We start from the raw sequence: 22,904 nt of genomic DNA, 5'->3' as shown, positions 1-22,904 counted from the left end.
TAACTCAATCCGACTAATTCGCAGTGCTGCAGTGGGAGCTGTGTTTTTTCATGTTGATTTACAGTGGGCCTTCTGTTTTAGGCTTTATTAACTGGAGGTCCTGTGTTTTGGGGTTTGTTTGCAGTCGCCTCTGCGAGTTTATTTGCAGGAGGCTTAGTTGAAGGGAGGATTTGCTGGGGTCACTGTGTTTCAGGATTTATTTACTTGGAGCTCTATGTTTTACACTTTATTTACAGGGACTCTGGCTTTTATGGTTTCTTTTACATTTTATTTCCTGAATGACCCTTCTTAGGATTTATTTAAAGGGGTGTCTGTGCTTGAGAGCATATTTACAGGGTTAACAAGGTGTAGAGCTGGATAAACACAGCAGGCCAAGCAGCAGCAAAGGAGCAGGAAGGCTGGTGTTTTGGGCAAGACCCTTCTTCAGAAATGGTAGGGGGAGGGGGATCTGAAATAAATAGGGAGAGAGGGGGAGGCAGACAGAAAATGGATAGAGGAGAAGATCGGTGGAGAGGAGACAGACAAGCCAAAGAGGCAGGGATGGAGCCAGGAAAGGTGAATGCAGGCGGGAGTTAGGGAGGAGATAGGTCAGTCCAGGGAGGATGGACAGGCCAAGGGGGCAGGATGAGGTTAGTAGGTAGGAGATGGGGCTGGGTTTTGAGGTGGGAGGAATGACAGGTTAGGGACCCTGTTCCCCAATGGTGTCAATGTGGACTTGACAAACTTCAAAATCTCCCCTCCCCTGACCGCATTCCAAAACCAGCCCAGCTGGTCCCTGCCTCCCTAACCTGTCCTTCCTCCAACCTATCCCGTCTTCCCACTTAATTTCTCCTCTATCCATCTTCTATCGGCCTCTCCTCTCTCCCTATTTATTTCACAACCCCCTTCCCCTCCCCCGTCTCGGCCCGAAACGTCAGCTTTTCTGCTCCTCTGGTGCTGCTTTTCCTGCTGCGTTCATCCAGCTCTTCACCTTGTGACCACAGTCACAATGATCTTTAATTGTAAACTAATCTGTCATATTATTTGATCTGTTAAGGTTACAATGGTTCCCGTGCCTCCTATGGAATACACAGATGCTCTCCCTCAACTCTGTCTCTGGGAATGCAAAGCTGCTTTCTTCCACGCTACCCTCAGAGATAACACCAGCTTTAAACCGAAGCCTAGCCTCAGCCCTAATGTTCACACTTGCATAAACATGAAACCTAGGCTCAGCCCTAAATCTTATTTACTGGGGGCTCTGCGTTTATGGTTATGTACTTTATGTACTTGAGCTCTGTGCTTTAGGTTTTATCTAATGTGGGTTCCGTGTTTAATAAGAACCAAAAGAACTGTGGATGCTGTAAATCAGGAACAAAAACAAAGTTGCTGGAAAAGCTCAGCAGGTCTGGCAGCATCTGTGGAGGAGAAAAACGAGTTAACTTTTCAGGTCCAGCAACCCTTCCTCAGAATGGAAGGGTACCCAGGCTCGAAAAGTTAACTCATTTTTCTCCGCTACAGATGCTGTCAGACCTGCTGAGCTTTTCCAGCAACTTTGTTTCTGTGTTTCATAGTTTATTTACAGAAGGTTCTAGGTTTTATTTACAGGAGGTTCTGTGTTTTCGGGCTTTTTACAAGGGACTCTGTGTTTTAGGAAAATTTACGAGCGGCTCTTTGTTCTGAGTTTCTTTTTTACAGTGATCTCCGTGTTTTCGGGAATATTTACAGTGAGCTCTGATTTAGAGCTTGTTTACAGAGGGCACTGTGTTTTCGGGTTTATTTACAGCTAGCTTTGTGTTAGGGTTTATTTACAGGGAGCTCTCTGACTGAGGGTTTGTCGGCAGTGAGATCTGTGTTTAGGGTTTATTTTCGGTGAGATCTGTGTTTTTAGAGTTTATTCACAGGGTTTTCTGTATTTCATGGTTTATTTACAGGGTTTTCTGTGTCTTTGGGTTTGTTTACAGTGATCTGTGTTTTAGGGTTTATTTACAGTGAACTCAGCGTTACAGGGTTTATCTTCAGGGCCCTCTCTTTTTTGGGCTGATTTACACGGTATTCTGTGTTTTAGGGCATATTTACCGGAAACTTTGTGTTTTAGGGTGTACATACATATTAGAGGGTCAGTATGGAGGGAGTGCCAGGCATCAGCACTCACCCGAACCTCAGCCCAAACCCTAACCTTCGCCATCGGCCTAACCCTAACCAGAACAGGAAAGAGCCTAAGGAGCCAAATTGTGGGTACGCACCCTTAAATGGAAGGAGAGGGGCACCTTCTTCCCCCTCTCCCCCAACCCGACCTACACCCCCACCCCCACACCCTATCCCATCCCCCATCCCAAAACCCTATTCACACTCCCCCTCTACTTTTTATTCTAAAGAGGAATCCAAAATTAGCGGTGTGCACCCATAATCCCTATTTCTGTGGGCGCGGGGGTGCTAGATAACCCCCAGATTAGGGTTGCGCCAAAATAAAAGCAGCCTCTGGCACCCTCTCGCCGTGCCCCCCGCCCCACCCCGCAACCTGACCTTTATGATAAGGGGGTGGGTGCCTTCCGCCTTTAAAGGGTTGGTTTGTAGGGAGGGCGGGGATAGGGAACTGATGCTGCCTTTCGGGGACCGAGCCGGCAGATCGCAGCAAAGATGAGCACCACCACGGGAGGGCCGCCAGGGGGCTGCAGTCACAAGAAACATCGCATGGGCCCAAGCGATGCCTGCCTTTTTGTGGGTTGCATGGAACAGTCCCTCTTCCGTTGCGACACTGGCCCGAAACCCACCTCTTCCTCCATAACATTAACGACTGTATCGGCGCCGCCTCGTGCTCCCACCAGGAGCTTGAACAGTTCATCCACTTCACCAACACCTTCCACTCCAACCAGAAGTTCACCTGGACGATTTCTAATACCTGTTCACCTGGACTATTTCTAATACCTGTCTCACCTTCCTGGACCTCTCTGTTTCCAACTCCGGCAACCACCTAGAAACTGATATCTATTTCACCGACTCCCACAGCTACCTAGAATACATCTCCTCCCACCCACCTTCCTGCAAAAATAACACCCCCTGTTCTCAATTCCTTCACCTCCGCCACACCTGCTCCCAGGATGAGGCATTCCACTCCAATACATCTCAGGTTTCCTCATATTTCAAGGACCGCAAATCCTCCCCCCGACTCCCACAGTGGTCGAGAACGCCCTTGACCGCGTCTCCCACATTTCCCGTAATTCATGCCCCCTCTCCGCAATAACAACCAAAACACAATCCCCCTCATCCTCATGTACCACGCCACCAACCTCTGGATCTAACGTATCATCCTCCAACCATCATCTTCAATCCGACTCCACCAAAGACATATCTCCCTCCCCACCCTTATCTGCTTTCTGTAGGGACCACTGTCTCTGTGACTGCCTTGTCTGCTCCGCACTCCCCTCCAGCCCCAATACACCTGGCACATTGTTCCCTGCAACTGCAAGAAGTGCTACACCTGCCCCTACACCACTCCCCTCACTCCCCATCCCAGGTCCTAAGAACACTTTCCATCTCAAGCAGATGTTCACTTGCACATCTGCCAATGTGGTCTCCTGCATCCACTGCTCGCGTTGTGGCATCCTCTACATTGGGGAAACCAAGTGGAGGCTTGGGGACCGCTTTGCAGAATACCTACACTTAGTTCGCACTGAACAACTGCACCTCCCAGTCGCGAACTGTTTCAACACCCCCTCCCATTCCTCAGACGACATGTCCATCTTGAGCCTCCTGCAGTGCCACAACGATGTCACCCGAAGGTTGCAGGAACAGCATCTCATATTCCGCTTGGGAACCCTGCGGCCCAATGGTGTCAATGTGGGCTTCATAAGCTTCAAAATCTCTCCTCCCCCACCGCATCCCAAAACCAGCCCAGCTCGCCCTTGCCTCCCTACCCTTGTCCTTCCTCCTACCTCAAGCCCCAACCTCCGTCTCCTACCTACTAACCTCATCCCGCTCCCTTGACCTGTCCATCCTCCCTGGACTGACCCAGCTCCTTCCTACATCCCCATCTACACTCACCTTTACTGGCTCCATCCCCACCTCTTTGACCTGTCTGTCTCCTCTCCACCTACCTTCTCCTCTATGTATCTTCTATCCGTCTCCCCCTCTCTCTCGTTATCTCAGAACCTCCTTCCCCTTCCCAATTTCTGAAGAAGCATCTAGGCCTGAAACATCAATCTTCCTGCTCCTCTGATGCTTGACCTGCTGTGTTCATCCACCTCTACACCTTGTTATCTCAGATTCTCCAGCATCTGCTGTTCCTACTATCTCTGCTTATGCAGAAAACTTGTCTGATATCCTGCAAGCTATTCAAGTCCTAGGAGACGGTTGCTGAGGGCTGATTAATATTATGCTTCTTCAAACGATGACACGATGGTATTGTTCTGAATAGGTTAGAAAATTAACATGTACTCAGGGATAGACACTGATGTAGACACACGTTTTGCAGCTGTCAGCAAAATAAAGCCGTGAGGATTAAAACTGTGAAAGGGCTGTAAATGGGGTGGAAGGAGCATTTTAATTCAGTCTCCCTTTCATAGTGAAAGGTATGACAAGATGGCAATTTTATGAATGAAATGCGGTAATATTAAACAAGCTATGCCAGTAAGAGGTCAGTAAAGTTATGAATGAATGAGAGCGTGAGAGCGCTAATATGTAGTGCTTGTGGGCGCATTGGTAAAGAGGACCTTTCGTACAACAGTATAGTAAAGAGGCTTGCACCAGTAATTATTTACCAAAATTCACTGGAATCTGGGCTGGTTCCCGCAGATTGTAAACTTCCTTTTTAAACAGTGGTGTCACATTGGCTGTTTTCCAAAAAGCACGTAACTATAGGTCAGTTAGCTTAATTTCGGTTGTTGGGAGAATGCGTGAATCCATCATTAAGGAAGATAATAGCAAGACAACTGGATATAAATTGTCTCATTGGGAACAGCCAGCATGGGCTCATGAAGGGGAGGTCATGTTTAATTAATTTGGTGGAATTCTTTGAGGACATACTTGCATGGTGGACAATGGGGAACCTGTGGATATCATGTATCTGGATTTCAAGAAGGCATTTGACTAGATGCCAAGGCTGCGACATGAGATAAAGTTGCATGACATTACAGGTAATGTATTGGCATGGACAGAGGATTGATTGACTGGCAGAAAACAAAGAGTAGGGGTAAATGGGTGTTTATCTGGTTGGCGGTCAGTGGCTAGTAGTGTGTCTCAGGGATCAGTGTTGGGACTGCAATTGTTTACAATTGATACAGATGATTTATAGTCGGGGATGAAGTGTGGTGTGTCAACATTGGCAGAAGACACTCAGATGAGCGGTAGAGCAAAGTGTGCAGAAGAACTGAAGGCCTGCAGATGGTTATACAGTCTAAGTGAGTGGGCAATGGTCTGGCAGATGGAGTTCAATGTCAATAAATGTGAGGTCATCCATTTTGATAGGAATAACAACAAAGTAGGCTATGGTTCAAATGGTAAAAAAATTGCAGCATGTTACTGTGTAAAGTGACTTGGGTGTCGTTGTGCAGGAATCGCTAAAAGTAATATTGTAGCAGGTAATTATAAAGGCAAATAGAATTTTGTCTGTCATTGCGAGAAGGATGGAGTTTAAAAACAGGGAGGCTATGCTGCAGCTGTATAGGGTCCTGATGAAGCTCCACCTGGACTACTGTGTGCAGTTTTGGTCTCCTGACTTGAGAAGGGATATACTCTCACTGGAGGGGGCACAGAGGAGATTGACTTGGTTGATTCTAGAGTTGAGAGGGTTGGAATATGAGGAGAGACTGAGTTGGCTGGGATGATACTCATTGGAATTCAGACGAATGAGGGGAGAGTTTATAGAAACATACAAGATTATGAAGGGAATAGATAAGGTGGAGACAGGGAGGTTGTTTCCACTGGCAGGTGAAACGAGGAGGAGGCGGGTATAGCTCAAAATAAAAGGAAGCAGATGTCAGACTGAGGACAGGAGGAACTTCTTCACCCAAAGGGTTGTCAATCTGTGGAATACCCTGCCCAGTGAAGCAGTTGAAACTACCTCGCTGAATGTGTTTTATGCAAGGCCAGATCACGTTATGAACATGAAAGGAATTTAGGTTTATGGTGAGCGAGTGGGTGAGTGGAGCTGAGTCTCAAAAAGATCAGCCAGGATCTTATTGAACAGCGGGGCAGTCTCGAGGGGCCGGATGGCCTACTCCTGCTTAGTTCTGATGTTTTTCTATTATAATGTTATAGAGCCTCACAGAAAAAGGATATTTTAAAGCAATTCACCCTGCATTCCTGAAGACGCGCCAGCCAGAGGTTCTGAGGAAGGATCACCTGACCCAAAACGTTAACTCTTTCTTTTCCCTCACAGATGCTGTCAGACTTGCTGAGCTTTTCCAGCAACTTTGGATATTTTCCCTGATTTGCAGCATCCGCAGTTCTTCCGGTTTTTACTGTGTGTTTTGGTATTTATTTACAAGGGGCTCTTTACTTACAGCCAGCTCTGTCTTTTCGGGTTTATTTGTAAGGGGCCCTGTTTTACGGATAATATACAGGTCGGCTCGATGTTGGGGGGTATTGACAGGTGCTCTGTGCCTTCGGCTTTGTTTCGAAGGAGCCCGGTATTTCACCTTTTACTTCCTGGGGGATATGTGTTCGTGTTCATTTAAAGGGGTCTCTGTATTTGAGCGTATAATTACAGGGGGTGAAGTTGATATTGTAGAAGTTTGTTTAAACAGGACTCTGTGTTTTAGGGGTTATTTACAGTGAAGCCCGCTTTTTACGGATGAGAGAAAGGCGTTTGAGGGTCTCTGTGCAGGCGGCTCCGTGTGTGAGGGCGAGGAGTGCGGCTAAAGCTTGGTTTAGTTTGGGCCTGAGGCTCTGCTGAGTGCCGGATTGGGCTAGCGTGAGGGCTGAGCTTTTCCAGCAATTTTGTTTTTGTTCCTGATTTTACTGTATCCACAGTTCCTTTTAGTTTTTACTTTTTTTTAGTGTTTATCTACAGGGGGCTCTGAATGTCAGGGTTTATACACTGGGGTTCCTGTGTTTTCGGCTTTATTTCACGGGTGCTGTTTGTTTTAGGAGGGTCTATTCTTTAGTGTTCATTTACAGGGCCATCTGTGTTTGGGTTTTATTCACAGTGAGCTTCGTGTTTTAGGAGTAATTTAGTGGGTTCTGTGTGTTCGGACTGAGAGACGGGGGCTCTGTTTTCGGGTTTAGTGAAAGGGGCCTTTTTTTTAAGGAGTTATTTACAGGGCGCTCTATGTTTTAGGGTTGGACATCAGCGACCATCTCACAATGATCACTCCCACAGATCTGACCCGCCGACAGTCCTGCAATCTGTTAGTCCTGAGCATCTAATCATGTAGCACTCCCATCAATTCTGACCCTCTGATAAAGAGGCACTTTCTCAGACCAACACAGTGACAATGCCACAATTCCTCACTCCTGACAAAGTACTAACTTCTGACAGAGGTAATTCCTCAGTATTGAGCCTCCAATAGAAATGCAATACTTCCGTACTGACCTTGTGAATGTGTTGCTCACCATTAATTCTGAACCTGTTCCAATGAAGCTCGTCCTCTGTGTTCAGTCTCTCATAATAATGCACTCTGGCTGTTCTGATCCTCTGACAATGCTGCAATTATGTATGAATTATTATCTTGTATTATCAGTACGGGACTCCCTCAATGCTTCCTCCATTACACTGAGGTCTATCGTTTATATCGGCTCCAACAAACCTGCTCTTATTTAACGGGCCAGGCATTGCTTCACTTGTACAGATTTTGTCAAGTCCTGCTGATGTTTCTGGGAGGACTTTTTCTGACACCTCAGAATTGACCCCTGACAATGTTGCACTCCCCCCTCACTAATGACCGCACCTGAGCTGCAATACCTCGGGGCTAACCTCCTAATTATGTAGCACCCATGAATTCTAAGCCCCTAAAATGAGATGCTGCCTCAGTATTGACCCTCTGTTACTAATGCACCAAGTCAGAACAACCCTCCAGCAATGTGACCCTGCCTCAGAACTGACACTGAGAATGAGGCACTCCTTCAGCACTGCATCTCTAATCATACATTACATTGAGACATTCCTTGTGTACTGACCCTTTGAACAATCAGGCATTCCCTCAGTACTGACAGTCTGACGATTGTGCACTCCCTCGGTACTGGACCTCTGATAATGAGGCACTCCCGTAGTACTGACCTCTCAGAGACCTGTAACACCTCAGCCCTTCTGCTCTGACAGTGCTGATCTCCTGACAATGAGGAGCTCCATCAGATTTGACCACCTGACAGAACTGCAATACCTCAGTATTGCCCCCGTAATCAAGTGGCACTCCCTCAATTCTGACCCGATCACAATGAGGCTCTGCCCCTACGGAGTGCCTGAAAATGATGAAATCGCTCAGTGCAGACCCTGTGACAATGAGGCCCTCTCTCATTCTGACCATCTCACAATGCTGCAATACATCATTACTGATTGTGTAATGTGTGGGTCTCTCGCAATTCTAACCCATTTTTCATGAGGCACTGCGTCAGTTTTGACGCTGTGACAATAAAACAGCCCCACAGTTCTGATACGCTGACAGTGATTCAATACCTCCGTACTGACCCTCTGACAACGAGTCAGTGCCTCAGAACTGTCCCCCTGACAATAAGGGAAACCGTCATACTGATCCGCTGCTTCTGAGGCCCTTCCTCCACACTGACATCCCAGTGCAAAACTATTTCAGTACTGGCCCTTGAAATGTGAGCAACTTCCTTAATTCTGTCCCCCTTAAATGGCAGCACTCCCTCAGCATTGACCCTTTGACAATAACGCACTCCCACATTTCTGACCCTGTGACAATGAGGCACTCCCTACCCCTGATGCTCAGACAGCGCTTCAATACCTCCGTACTGATACTCTGGCAATGAGGCACTCTGTCAGGACTGACGGCAGGATAGAACTGTAATATGTCACAACTGACTTGATAATTGTTTAGCAGCCTCTCAGTCTGACCCCACGACAATGAGGCACTGGATCAGTATGGATCGCCTCTGACAAATGCGCTCCATCAGAACTAAACCTCTCACAAAGAGGGACTACCTCAAGACAATGCTGTGATTGAGTCAATCCCTTAGCCCTGAATCTCTGATCATGTGGCTCTGTCTCAGCTCTGTCACCATTACCTGGAGACTTACCCTCCGTAATGTTCCTCTAACAATGAGGCACTTCCTCAACACTGACCATCCAGCATGGAGTCACTGCCTCAGGACTGACCACTTGACAACGAGACACTGGTTAAGAACTGACCTGCTCACAGAGCTGCAATACCTCAGTACTGGCCCTCTCATCAAGGGACACTATCTGAATTCTGACACCTGCATAATGAGGCACTGCCTCAGCGTTCACCCTCTGACAAACTCCTGAGGACCCCCTGTAAAGACTGACAGTCTCCCTGGACGTCCTATAAATACTGACAGTCTCTCCTGGACCCACAATGAACACTGACACACTCCCCAGGGACTCTTTGTAAATACCCACACACACACACACACACACACACATACACAGGGACACCCTGTAAATATTGACACACACACACAACCTGTGACACCCTGTAAATATTGACACACGACCTGGTAATCCCCTGTCAAGACCAACAGAGTCCCCGGGGACACACTGTAAATATTGACACATCTGTGACACCGCCTGGAAATACTGACAAAGCCCCTGAAATCACCTGTAAAACTGACACACTCCGTGGGACCCCCTGTAAATATTGACACAGTCCCAGCAAATCCTGAAAATACTGACAGTCCCTGGGACCCTCTGCAAAGACTGACGCATTTCCCGGGGCCTCGTTTAAATACTGAAAAATTCCCGCGACCTACAGGGGTTCAGGGACTGTGTCAGTATTGACAGGGGCTCTTGGTGAGAGTGTCAGTATTTACAGGGTGTTCCGGGGAATTTGAAATTATTTACAGGTGCTCCCGGGAGTGTGTCAGTAGTTACAGGCGGTCCCATGGAGGGTCAGTATTTACAGGGCATCTCAGGGATTGTGTCAGGATTGACAGGGAGACTTGGGGAGAGCGTCAGTAGTTACAGGGGGGCCCGTGGACTTTGTTTTTTCAGCGGGTGTTGGGGAGAGCTAGAGTATTTCAAGGTGGTACCAGGGAGTGTGCCAGTGTTTACAGGGATTCCAGGGGAGTGTGTCCGTATGCACCGAGCCCCTATAAATTCTGACACGCTCCGCAGGACTCCCTGTAAATACTGACATAGAACCTGAGAATCCATGAAAATGCCACCACACTCCCAGGGACCCTCTGTAAACGCTGACACATTTCCCAGGGCCCGCTTTATACACTGAAAAATTCCCTCGGCCTCCTCTGTATACTGACACACATCCCCGGACCCTTGTACGTATAGACACACTCTACGCAACTAACCACAAATACTGGGATATCCCGTAAATACCGACAGACACCTCACGACACACTGTAACTACTGTCACATTCCCTGGAATCCGCTGTAAATACTGAGAAACTCCCTGGGGCTGCATGTAAATACGGACACATTTCCCAAGGACCCCTCTAAACACGAACACATTCCCTGGGACTTCACCGAAACACTGACACATTCCACGGAACCCCCGTAAACACTGATAAACTCCCAGGACCCCCTGGAAATAATTACACATTCCCCATTCCCCCTGTAAATACCGATACACAGCCCGGAACTCCCGTAAACACTGACACACTCCACCCCCGGATACCGATACTCTCCCTGGGACACCCTGCAAATACTGATGCAATCACCGGGACCCCTGTAAATTCTGTCACACTCCTCGGGAAGCCCTCTAAATACTGACATATTCCCTCGACACCCTTTAAATATTGGCAAAGTCCCAGAGAACCCCTGAAAATACTGCCACACTCCCCAGGACCCTTTGTAAATACTGATATATTCCCCGGGACCAGCTGCAAATATTGACACATTCCCTGTCCCCGCTTTTAGTACTGAGAAACTCCCTGGGGCTCCCTGTATATAATGACACATTTCCCAGGGTCCCCTCTAAACACTGACACATTCCCCAGGAGCTCCTCGAAATACGGACACACAGCCCCAGATCCCTGTACAGACAAACTCCCTGCGACCCACTGTCAGTCTTGACATACTCCCTGAGACCCCCTGGAAATACCGACACACCACCCCTCCCGGGACGCCCTGGAAATACCAAAACACTGCAGGGATTCTCTGATTCTATTCTATGATGCCCTTGTCCTGTGAATGAATAAATAAAGAAACCTGGTGAAGCCGCCAAACAGCATAGCCAGCAAGTGATACACACAGCAAAGTGATCCCACCATCAATGGATCAAATCTGAGCTCTGCAGTCCTGCCACATCTCGTCATTTACTGTGGTGCACAATTAAACAACTGATTGGACGTGAAGACTCCACACATATCCCCATCCTCAATGATGGAAGAGCCCAGCACATCAGTGCAAAAGATAAGGCTGAAGTATTCATAGCAATCTTCAGCCAGAAGGGCCAAGTGGATGATTCATCTCGGGCTCCGCCAGCATCACAGATACCGGTCTTCAGTAAATTCAATTCACCCCACGTGATGTCAGGAATCACTTGCAGACACTGGATACTGCAAAGGTCACAGGCCCTGACAATATTCTGGCAATAATACTGAAGACTTGTGCTCCAGAACGTGCCGCTCCCCGTGCCAAGCTGTTGCAGTGCAGTTTCAACACTGGTATCTACCCGACACAGTGGAAAATTGCCCACGTATGTGCCGGATTGCAAACAGAGGACAAATCCAACCTGGCCATATACTGCCCCATCAGGCTGTACTCAATCATCAGGAAAGTGATAGAAGGTGTCAGTAACATTGTTATCAGGCAGCACCTGCTCAGCGACGGCCAGTTTGGGTTACGTCAGGGCAGCTCAGCTCCTGACCTCATTACAGCCTTGGTTCAAACATGGACAACACAGCTGCATTCCAGAGAGGAAGTGAGAGCTCCAGCCCTTTACAACAAGACTACATTTGACCAAGTGTGGCATCAAGAAGCCCGAGCAAAACTGGACTCAATGGGTATAAAGGGACAAATTCTCCACTTGCTGGAGTCATACCTGGCACGCAGGAAAATGAATGATCTTATTGGAGGTCAGATATCTTCGCTCCAGGGGATCCCTGCAGGAGTTTCTCGGGGCAGTGTCCGAGATATAACCATCTTCAGCTGCTTCATCAATGAACTTGCGTTCATCATAAGGCCAGAAGTTGGGATGTTCCTGATGATTGCACAATGTTCAGCATCATTCATGATTCCTCAGATCCTAAAGCAGTCCTTGTCCAAATGCAACTAGATCTGGGCAATACCCAGGCTTGGTCAGACAAGTGGAAGTTACATTCACACCACAGAAATACCAGGCAATGACCGTCACCAACAAGAGACAACCCCCCCTTGACAAACAATTTTGTTACATTCACTGCGTCCCACACTGTCACCGTCATGGGGGTGAGCTTTGAACAAAAACTGAACCAGACTCACCACATAAACACAGTGACTACAAGAGCAGGTCAGAGGTGAGGAATGCTGCGGCGACTAACCCACCTCCTGATTCCCCAGAACGTGTCCACTGTCTACAAGGCCTAAGTCAGGACTGTGATGGAACGCTCCCCATTTACCAGGATGGCTGCAGCTGTAACAACATGCAAGAAGCTTGACTCCATCCAGGACAAAGCAGCCCAGTTGACTGACACGATATCGACAATCATCCGCTCCCTCCACCACCAATGATGAGCGGCCTCAGCAGCACTGTGTACGATCTACAAGATGCACGGCAGAAATTCGCCAAAGCTCCTCATGCAGTACCTTCCAAACCCATGACAGCTTCCATCTCGAACGACAAGGGCATCAAGTACATGGGAACACCTCCTTCAATCCCACTCCAAGCCACTCGTGATTCTGATTTAGAAATATATCCGGAATCCTTCACTGCGACTGTTCAAAAGATGGGAATTCCCTCCCTCATGGCACTGTGGGGGCAACCCACAGCAGGCGAACTGCAGCGGTTCGAGAAGGCAGCTCACCACCAACATCTCCAGGGCAATTAGGGATGGGCAATAAATGCTGGACCAGTCAGTGACACACACATCCAACAAATAATTGAAGAAACAAACTATTATTAATTAGTGATTTTTCACAGTCTCACAGCCAGCCATGCCGCATATACACACATCTTAGTGACAATGTGGTGACCGTAACCAGACCCACAGTGAGCCTGGGCTCATCCACACTCCTCCCAGTCACATTTCTGATTTGAAAAATACACCTTTTTCACAAGAAATCTCTTTGTATATGTACAATGTCACAACTGCAGTTGCGTTCTGTCCAGCTGCATATCAAATAAACAAATAAAGCATTGGACTTTGGCTCCACGCAATGAACCAAAGACCTCTCTTAGACATACAACAAAAATATTTACATACATGTGAGACACGGGGAGGACTGGAGGGGGCAATTCGTTGTGAGCATTTCACTGAGGCACTGTATCCCATTTCCATCTGTCAGTGCATCCCATTTGTCTCAGTCACTGCATCCCTATTTCCCTCCGACACTGCATCCCTATTTCACTCAGTCACTGCATCCCATTTCCCACAGTCACTGCATCTCATTTCACTCAGTCACTGCATCCCTATTTCACTCAGTCACTGCATCCCTATTTCACTCAGTCACTGCATCCCATTTCACTCAGTCACTGCATCCCATTTCACTCAGCCACTGCATCCCATTTCACTCAGCCACTGCATCCCATTTCACTCAGCCACTGCATCCCATTTCACTCAGCCACTGCATCCCATTTCACTCAGCCACTGCATCCCATTTCACTCAGCCACTGCATCCCATTCCACTCAGTCACTGCATCCCATTCCACTCAGTCACTGCATCCCATTCCACTCAGTCACTGCATCCATGCTGCATGGTCTATTTTATGTATAAATGTGGCATAAAATCCTGACTTGTATGTTCATTTCCTCTTGTAATAACATGTGGCATCATTAGCATCCTTAATCACTTGCATTTCATCGGAAAGCCTGGTACAAACACCAGATAACATGACAGTCCGAACAGAACGCATTTTCCAATGCTTTAAACATATAGTCATGTGTGTCTCTGAATAAAAATCCTCCTCATTTTACCGCAATTAAATCTCACAGTAAAGGGAGTATGTCTGAAAGTCGTCTCATCCGAAGGAAACCAGACTTGCTCCAGGAAAGCTGCTAAAATATATCAAGAAAAATATATATGAAATGATTCTAGAAATTTCTGCAACACAAAGATCAAAGGAAACAATAGTTTGATGAACACACTGTTAAGTGTTGCACTTACACATCACATTTTGGAAAACAAACCACACTGATTTTCTACTTTATAAAAAAAAAATTGTTCCAAGTCTTCATTATGCAGCACTGCAGTGAACTGAAAAGGTGTAGAATTTTAACATGCATAGAAAGTATGTGCAGAAGTTAAAACAAACAAAAAAAAGCCACTTCTGTCCTAAAAAGACAATATTATATTACAAAAAGGCAGGGAAGTTTGAGAACACAGCATCATGCTACCTGCAGAGATAGAGTTTTGCCTGCGTCATAGGGCCGATCAGGGATGGCATAGGGAACTTGTGTGTGGAGCCTGAGGAGGTAGGGGAAGCCCTAAATGAGTTTTTTGCTTCTGTCTTTACGAAAGAAACGAACTTTGTAGTGAATGAAACCTTTGAAGAGCAAGTGTGCATGCTGGAATGGATAGAGATAGACGAAGCTGATGTGCTGAAAATTTTGTCAAACATTAAGATTGACAAGTCGCCAGGCCCGGATCAGATTTGTCCTCGGCTGCTTTGGGAAGCGAGAAATGCAACTGCTTCGCCACTTGCGAAGATCTTTGCATCCTCGCTCTCCACTGGAGTCGTACCTGAGGACTGGAGAGAGGCAAATGTAATTCCTCTCTTCAAGAAAGGAAATAGGGAAATCCCCGGCAATTATAGACCGCTAAGTCTCACGTCTGTCGTCTGCAAGGTGTTAGAAAGGATTCTGAGGGATAAGATTTATGACCATCTGGAAGAGCATGGCTTGATCAAATACAGTCAACACGGCTTTGAGAGGGGTAGGTCATGCCTTACAAACCTTATCGAGTTTTTTGAGGATGTGACTAGAAAAGTTGATGAGGGTCGAGCTGTGGATGTGGTGTATATGGACTTCAGTAAGGCATTTGATAAGGTTCCCCATGGTAGGCTCATTCAGAAGGTCAGGAGGAATGGGATACAGGGGAACTTAGCTGCTTGGATACAGAATTGGCTGGCCAACAGAAGACAGCGAGTGGTAGTAGAAGGAAAATATTCTGCCTGGAAGTCAGTGGTGAGTGGAGTTCCACAGGGCTCTGTCCTTGGGCCTCTACTGTTTGTAATTTTTATTAATGACTTGGACGAGGGAATTGAAGGATGGGTCAGCAAGTTTGCAGACGACACAAAGGTCGGAGGTGTCGTTGACAGTGTAGAGGGCTGTTGTAGGCTGCAGCGGGACATTGACAGGATGCAGAGATGGGCTGAGAGGTGGCAGATGGAGTTCAACCTGGATAAATGCGAGGTGATGCATTTTGGAAGGTCGAATTTGAAAGCTGAGTACAGGATTAAGGATAGGATTCTTGGCAGCGTGGAGGAACAGAGGGATCTTGGTGTGCAGATACATAGATCCCTTAAAATGGCCACCCAAGTGGACAGGGTTGTTAAGAAAGCATATGGTGTTTTGGCTTTCAGTTACAGGGGGATTGAGTTGAAGAGTCGTGAGATCTTGTTGCAGCTCTATAAAACTTTGGTTAGACCGCACTTGGAATACTGCGTCCAGTTCTGGTCGCCCTATTATAGGAAAGATGTGGATGCTTTGGAGAGGGTTCAGAGGAGGTTTACCAGGATGCTGCCTGGACTGGAGGGCTTATCTTATGAAGAGAGGTTGACTGAGCTCGGTCTCTTTTCATTGGAGAAAAGGAGGAGGAGAGGGGACCTAATTGAGGTATACAAGATAATGAGAGGCATAGATAGAGTTGATAGCCAGAGACTATTTCCCAGGGCAGAAATGGCTAGCATGAGGGGTCATAGTTTTAAGCTGGTTGGTGGAAAGTATAGAGGGGATGTCAGAGGCAGGTTCTTTACGCAGAGAGTTGTGAGAGCATGGAATGCGTTGCCAGCAGCAGTTGTGGAAGCAAGGTCATTGGGGTCATTTAAGAGACTGCTGGACATGTATATGGTCACAGAAATTTGAGGGTGCATACATGAGGATCAATGGTCGGCACAACATTGTGGGCTGAAGGGCCTTTTCTGTGCTGTACTGTTCTATGTTCTATGTTCTGTGTTCTAACTGTGGGCACTGTCAATCAGCAACAAAAGCAGAAGTTGCTGGAAAAGCTCAGCAGGTCTGGCAGCATCAGTGAAGAGTGAGATCTGAGGAAGGGTCACAGGACGCGAAACATTAACTCTGACATTGTCTATGTCATAGTGAGTTATGTCGATTGCTTCAGCAAAATCCAACCAACTCTGAATGAAAATCAATGCTTAAGAAATATCCAAAACATCCGCTGTCCCCGTTGTGGCTTCCTCCACATTGGGGAAACGATGCAGAGGCTTGGGGACCGCTTTTCAGAATACCTACACTCAGTTTGCAATAAACAACTGCACCTCCCAGTCACGAACCATTTCAACTCCCCCTCCCATTCCTGAGAGGACATGTCCAACCTGGACCTCCTGCAGTGCCATAATGACGCCACCCGAAGGTTGCAGGAACAGCAACTCATATTCTGCTTGGGAACCCTGCAGCCCAATGGTATCAGTGTGGATTTCACAAGCTTCCAAATCTCCTGTCCTCCCACTGCATCCCAAAACCAGCCCAGCTCGTCCCTGCCTCCCTAACCTATTCTTCCTCTCACCCATCCCCCCTCCCACCTCATGCCGCACCCCTATTTCCCCTCATCCCGCTCCCTTGACCTGTCCGGCCTCCCCAGACTGACCTATCCCCTCCCTGCCTCCCTACCCATACTCTCCTCTCCACCTATCTTCTCCTCCATCCATCTTCCATCCGCCTCCCCCTCTCTCCCTATTTATTCCAGAACCCGCACCCCCTCCCCATTTTCTGAAGAAGGTTCTCGGACCGAAACGTCAGCTTTTGTGCTCCTGAGATGCTGCTTGGCCTGCTGTCTTCATCCAGTTCCACACGGTGTTATCTCGCATTCTCCAGCATCTGCAGTTCCCATTATCTCTCCAAAACAAAGGCTGCTGTCTTTCAAAACCTAATCTCAGATTTTGCAGATAGTCCTTACCCTGAAAAAATACCAAATATGGATAAACAGGAAAACTGGAGGTGAAACCATTCAAAAAATTTTCATTGGCACAACAAGTGTTCCAACTGTAAAAGCAGGTTAAGCACCTGTATATAAGGAAACTTTAAACAGTCACTTACAGCCAACAAATGTGAGAAATTTCTATTTCTTGCTGGATTACCAATTTTGCTGTTGGGAAAATAGGCCTAGGCTTAGCAATGTAAATTCAAACAAGATAGCACCCTCTCAGAACTCAACACTCAGTCGTAGAGTTCTGTTTTCACAGGTTGGCGTATAATAGCATCAAGCACAATACACCAAATCTTCTTTGGTACCTTTTCCTTCCATAAAACTGCTTTTAGTAGATGCGCACAGAAATCATTTTATACACGTTGAACAGTTGGTAAGTTCAAGAGGCCAGTTCCAGCACTTGGACTTGCATCTGCTTCATCATCAAAACAGAACAAAATAAAGACCCACTCTTTGTAAGTCACGTTTTCCATTTTTAGTGACAAGGTGAAGTGCGAGAACTGCTCACTTGATGTTAAAAACTCCTAAGTATGTACCTATATATTTCAATTCTGTGAAATATGTGGAATGAGTTCGAGAGAAGGATTAATTTTCTTGTGCTGGGAGAGAGCTGGGACAGATAAAATAGGTTGAATGGCCTCCTCCCATGCTAAAAATGTCCATAACTGTTCTTGGCCCTGCGAAATTGAAGTGGCCATCCTTTCATTATGACTGTGAGACGCAGCATGTTACGATAGATGGCACAATGAAGAAATCCTTTGTTATTAATGAATTTTTCAGCACTAGGCATTCTTCCGAAGTCAAATGTTCGATATGTACCTGTTGCACTGACTTGGTTCCAAACAGTTATAATGTGGAGGTGTTGGTGTTGGACTAGGATAGACAAAGTCAGAGCTCACATGACATCAGGTTATAATCTGACAGGTTTATTTGAAATCACACAAGCTTTGGGAGTGCAGTCCCTTCATCAGGTGCGGTCAGGGAGGAAAACACACAGTCACACAATTGATAAGCAGACAGATCAAAACATCACACAACTGGTGTGAGTGGAGTGTCAGATAATAAGTCTTCATCCAGGATGTTTGTTTGTTTGCAGATATTTTGTTGAAGAAACACACAACTTGTAGTTACAGTCAGTGTGGTATCTTATAAATTCTTGCTTTTGAAATAAAGGTTAAAACTCTCAGACAGATTCTGAACACAAGCCTCTAAACTACAAGTCAGAGTCTGACCTGAGATGTCACCTTTTGTACATTCCTGTTGCGCTGCCTGATTATCATGACAACACAGCACTGACATTGACTTTATAAACGCTTTACTTGCCTCGAACACTCTTGGTCACCTGTATAGAGTTATTATCTGACACTCCACTCACGCCAATTCTATGATCTTTTGATCTCTCTGCTGATAAGCTGTGTCTCTCTGTGGTCACCTCACTAACTGCACCTGATGAAGGGGCTGCACTCCAAAAGCTTGTGTGATTTCAAATGAACCTGTTGGACTATAAGCTGGTGTCATGTGACTTCTGACTTCAAACACTTAGAGAATGTGTTTTCAATCCTACCGTGACTTGACAATAAGTCAACTTCTTAAAATTTATAAAATGAGAATGTCAAGTGAAGTATGTCTAACCTTGAGCGTTTAAAAAAGGAAATATTACAACCACAGTCCAGTCAGACAGTAAAGACAGAAGGAATGATTGAATCGACTGTGTCTGACACCACACAATTAATCCCCCTGATGGAAGAAAGGTTGGCTGCGTTCTCTTTCTTCAGAAACGTCCAGCTAATACCACCTTACTACTGCTTGTTTTATTCATCTGATGTTCCATCTAATTCCTTGCAGTCTTGGTCAAACCTTCATGTAATTTATTCAAATTTTCAATGAAATAAATTTAACTTTATATTCCACAATTTTAACATCTCCTTTGAAGGTTTGAACAGTTCAGTTCGTACAGTGCACATGTTGTGTTATTAATTGGAGAACATGGTGGAAAAATCAAGATATATTGACAAGTAAACAAATGGCTAACTTCTGTTTCCTTGTCAGTAATGTCTTTTGAACAGAACATTAAGTTGCGCAACGATGTAGAGATAACAATTTAAAACTGGGAAGACCACTTTGTGGTCCCCACACCAATCTCTATTCACGACCTACTGATTGCATTACTCCGCCTTGGCAACAATGTAATATTACGCTTGTCTCAGCACAACCTTGGCATCTTGTTAATCCCATGATGAACGTCCGACCACACATTCATGCAATCCCTGAAGCTGTCTCTTTACATCTTTTCAATCCTGCCTACCTGTCTCTTGTCTTGGCTCATTAGCAGTGAAACCTTCATCTGGAACTACTTCACTTCTGGACCTGACAATTCCAATGCATTCCCTGTTGGAGTCCCACATTTGCCCATTGAAAACTTGACGTCGTCTAAAACTCTACTGCCCGAGTCTCACCTTGAACCAAATCCTCTTCTCTGTACTTTCTACCTGACTGATACTATTAACAGTAATTTTATTAAATTCTCATTTTTGTTTACAAATCCTTCCTTGGGTATGCCTATCGCTATTTTCGTAATCTCCACCAGTCCAACTATACTTCAGGATATCTGCACTCGTCTAATTATGTCCTCTTGCCCACTCTTGATTTCAAACGGCCCACTACGAGTTGCCAAACATTTAATTGTGTCGGCTTCAAACCCAAGAAGAGACTTCCTACACCTTCAGCGAGCAAACTCACATCCCGAACCTCAACCCGAGCAACAAATCTTCTCAAAACTCGCTAACTTCCTACACCTCTTAGCCTCTGTACGTTTTCTCTTTTAAGGCACTTTTTAAAACAATCCTCTTTCATCAAGCTCTTGACAGTCAGAACTAACAACTTAATAAGGCTCAGAGATAATTCATCCTCTGATGAAGGGTCTAGGCCCGAAACGTCAGCTTTTGTGCTCCTGAGATGCTGCTTGGCCTGCTGTGTTCATCCAGCCTCACATTTTATCATCTTAATAAGGCTCAGTTGTATTCTGGGATTGTGAATACTCCTTTCAGACGCCTTCAAAGTTACCCTCCATTAAAGAGATTTTCTAAGTGGTTCAAGTCATTGCCAAGCAGAGGGGGACGAATTGGGGAGTTACTTCAAAGAGCTATGATATGCCAAACGACCTCCTTCCACACTGGCCAACTCTGATTCTACAAAAACAAAAATGATTTTCCGACTTGGGAAGATCCCTCAAAAATGTCACAAGTAAAAATGTCACAAGCAGAGTCGAGCTGCTGAGATGATAGACCAGGATTTAGGGGTACCAGGAGTGATAGTATGCTGAACACAATCAAATTTTGAGGTTGTAGAATGATGTGGTCTTCATCATTTTTGACACTTGGACCATTTTCCTTCCTTTCCACAGAACAAGTCAAATAGCGGCAGCACAATGTTGCATGGCCGCTCAAGCCTGCTCCACCGTCGATGATGATTGTGGCTGGTCTTCCACATCAATTAAACTTTTGCTCATATCTCATCCTCTTCTCAAAACATCGATCTATTCACGTGTAGTATCCCTCTTGCTAACTTCATGAGAATTCATTCCAATCACTGAACTCCCAACGCTGACCCACCCCAGGTCAAAAAATTCAGCTGAGATCAGGAACTGATCTCGCCTGTATGGCTGAGCTGGCTTTTAAAAAGTTTGCCAGTGAGAAACAGTCATTAAAAAAAATAATTGCATGGATTGCTCTCCAATCCTAAACTCTATTCAAATTCAGTTGGTTTGTGATGCAGAGTGATGCCCTGCAGAGAGGGCTCAATTGCCATACCAGTGAGCTTACCACAAAGGGTCTTCGCCTCAACCGCTCTTCTTGACTGAGGCATGGTGATCTTCAGGTTAAATCATAACCAGTTGTCTCTCTCTAAGGAGTCGCCAAATGGCGTGCTAAGACTTTACCTTTAACCCTGATAACATGGCAACAAGCAGATAACTCAGCTGATGTCACTGACTAATAGAATCCTCAATTATACTGATATTCATGTTGTGATATCATCAGAAGGCATGCTCAACTAAGTTTTAATTTGCAAATTCAGTTAACAACCATTCAATCAATATTACTGAAGTACTCATATTACTGATCGTCTCGATACAACATTCTGGTTACATCTGTTCATAAGTGAAGTGTAATGTAATTGCACTTACTGTGGTTTTATCAATGTGATCCTGCAATGAGTCAATAAGCAGGTCACCCACAGGTTGCCAATCAGTGTGGACCCCCTCAGCTGTTATCACATGAGCCTCAAGATCATCCAGCGCTTTCTGCAGTTCTTGAAGTTTCTCCAACGCCTTTTCCACCTGTTTCTGCCAGTTGCTCGCACGGGTTTTCAATTGCTCCCAATTTTCCTTCACTTCTGTTGACTGTTTGCGGACAGCTTTGGCAATTCTCTGGGCTCTCTCTTCCGGGGTAGGTTCTGGAAATATGAAGTGCAAATAATTTATCAACTGTTCATGATTTTGATCGATAGATTTTCTTTCTAAACCCCTTTCCTTTGAAAGGTCTCTCTGGACTTTCTCCTGAAATTGGGATATATAAGACTGAAGCACATCAATGATAAATTCTGTAATTAGCTAGCAGGTCGTGGAGCCATGAACAGAGAATCACAGAGAACCAATACAAAGCCAAATAAAATTCCGCAGATATTTGAAATTTGTCACTACCAAGGAAGCTTTAAAAAAGGAAAAGGATTAGTGACTAAATGGGTACAATTCTCAACAAAAGATTTGAAAAATCCTTTCAGTGTATCTTTCGTAGCTGTGAGACAAACATCCAACACAAACCAACTTTCATCTTTCAGGACTGGCAAGTTAGAATGATAAACCCAAAGTCTACCCTGCATAGTTCTCTCTCGAACTCACTTAATGAGGTTGTTAAGAGATGTAGAGATAACAAAGTGTGCAGCTGGATGAACACAGCAGGCCAAGCAGCATCTGAGGAGCACAAAAGCTGACATGTTGGGCCGAGACCTTTCATCAGAAAAGGGGGAGGGGGAGAGAGTTCTGAAATAAATAGTGAGAGAGGGGGAGGCGGATCAAAGATGGATAGAGGAGAAGATAGGTGGAGAGGAGACAGACAAGTTAAAGAGGTGGGGATGGAGCCAGCAGAGGTGAATGTAGGTGGGGAGGTAGGGAGGGGAGAGGTCAGTCCGGGGAGGACGAACAGGTCTCCGGGGCGGGAAGAGGTTAGGAGGCAGGAAATGGGGGTGGGGTTTGAGGTGGCAGGATGGGATAGGTGGGCTGGTTTTGGGATGCGGGAGGGGGAGGGGTGATTTTGAAGCTTGTCAAGTCCACATTGATACCATGGAGTGCAGGGTTCCCAAGCGCAATATGAGGTGCTGCTCCTGCAACCTTCAGGTGGCATCGTTGTGGCACTGCAGGAGGCCCAGGATGGACATGTTACCTGAGGATTGGTAGGGAGAGTCGAAACAGTTCACGACTGGGAGGTGCAGTTCTTTAGTGCAAACTGAGCACAGGTGAAGCGGTCCCCAA

The 22,904-nt window shown here is 46.1% G+C and overlaps 1 long non-coding RNA gene across 4 annotated transcripts in view; it reads right to left on the bottom strand.

The window, feature by feature from the left end:
• The window catches only part of LOC132207867 (uncharacterized), a 519,454-nt gene that overhangs the window by 471,704 nt on the left and 24,846 nt on the right, over nt 1-22,904 (bottom strand). For 3 of the 4 annotated variants that reach the window (XR_009443926.1, XR_009443928.1, XR_009443927.1), the window contains exon 4: nt 21,561-21,829. This is a non-coding gene — a long non-coding RNA (uncharacterized LOC132207867). Of the gene's footprint in view, nt 1-16,186; nt 17,349-21,560; nt 21,830-22,904 lie in introns of those variants that run through there. The other variant, XR_009443929.1, reaches the window with a different exon arrangement.

Source organism: Stegostoma tigrinum, unplaced genomic scaffold (assembly GCF_030684315.1).
Source record: "Stegostoma tigrinum isolate sSteTig4 unplaced genomic scaffold, sSteTig4.hap1 scaffold_186, whole genome shotgun sequence".
NCBI classification, from domain to species: Eukaryota; Metazoa; Chordata; class Chondrichthyes; order Orectolobiformes; family Stegostomatidae; genus Stegostoma; species Stegostoma tigrinum.
The sequence above is the reverse complement of the archived record's forward strand: the minus strand, read 5'-3'. Positions and strand labels throughout refer to the sequence as shown.